Here is a 1,592-nt window from a genome sequence, read left to right on the forward strand (position 1 = left end):
CCACACCCCCCCGAAACCCTAATCCCACCCCGTCGCCCCACTCGTCTCCTCCTCGCCTCAACGCCGCGCGGGACGCCTCCGCCACGGCCACCTCGTCGACGCCCGTGGTCCCCGCCGACATCGCCGTTGCCGCCCGTGGATCTCGCGCCCCGCCGTCGTGCTTCAACGCCGGATCTGCCGCCTCGCGTCCCCATCCTCATCCCCGACCGGCCTCCTCGACCACCCCTCGCCCCTCCACCCCGGCGCCCGACGCCGGCGCCCAGAGCTTCCTGGCCGGACCACGTCAACGGCCTGCTTCCTCTCCGTCACGCAGTCTCCGACCTCTTCCCCGAACACCGTTGCCCCGTTCCCTACTCCCCCTGTGAGCCGCCATCCGTCCTCCTCTCTTCCCCTCTGCCTCGATGTGGCCACCACATCCCGGTGCGCTCGCCGCGCCCGGGCACCTCCAGCCACGCCCAACGCACGCGCCCGGGCACCGCGGCCCTTCCCGGGGCGCTCACCGCGTCCTGCCGCTCCACCCACGCGCCCGTCGCCCAAGCACCCGCTTCGGCTGCCGCCGTCCGGCGACGGCCCCTGCTACCCCGGCCTGACCTCGCCCCTTCCCCCGTCGGTGCCGTGCCCGCCGGTGCCCTTCTGGGTGCCGCGGCGCTCGCTCCTGGGCTGCACAGCCCAGGCCTTGTGCCACTGACCGGGGGGCCCCATGCCCCTGTTAAAAAAAACGAACGAAATTGAAAAATAGAAATAATTATTTAATTAATTAGTAATTTGATTAATTAATTAATTTGCTTAGTTAACTACCTAATTAACTTTGATTAATTAGCCTAATGAACATATTTAGTCTAATTAAACCTGCTTAGTTAAACTAGTCTATGACGATGGGCCCCATTGCCCTGTTTGACCAGTCAACGTTGACCCAGTCAACAGCTGACTAGACTGTTGACTTTGACTCTGACCCCACCTGTCATACACTATGGCTGGCACTGCACTTTGTGACAATAGTTTTACTGATTAAATTTTGGAGTTAAATAAATCAATATAATCATATAAAACTTTGGAAATTCATATAAAATAATCCGTAACTCGGATGAAAATACTTTCTACATGAAAGTTGCTCAGAACGACGAGACGAATCCGGTTACGCAGCCCGTTCGTCCGCCACACACCCCTAGCATACCGAACACGCGACTTTCCCCCTCCGGTTCACCGGTCCGAAAACGCGAAACACCGGGAATACTTTCCCGGATGTTTCCCCCCTTTCACCGGTACCACCTAGTACCGTGTTAGGTCACTCTAGACCGTGTATTGCCACGTTTCGCTTGTGATGCTTTGATTGCTCTGTTATTTATTGTGTTCCCCCCCCCCGTTACTTCTTTCCGGTAGACCCCGAGGCTGCCGGCGACCCCCAGTTCGACTACGGAGTTAACGACCCCTCTCTCTTGCCAGAGCAACCAGGCAAGCCCCCCCTTGATCACCAGATATCGCCTATTCTACTCTATACTGCTTGCATTAGAGTAGTGTAGCATGTTACTGCTTTCCGTTGATCCTATTCTGATGCATAGCCTGACATTGTTGCTACACCTGTTGATACCTTA

This window comes from Triticum dicoccoides, chromosome 2B, assembly GCF_002162155.2.
Source record: "Triticum dicoccoides isolate Atlit2015 ecotype Zavitan chromosome 2B, WEW_v2.0, whole genome shotgun sequence".
NCBI lineage: Eukaryota > Viridiplantae > Streptophyta > Magnoliopsida > Poales > Poaceae > Triticum > Triticum dicoccoides.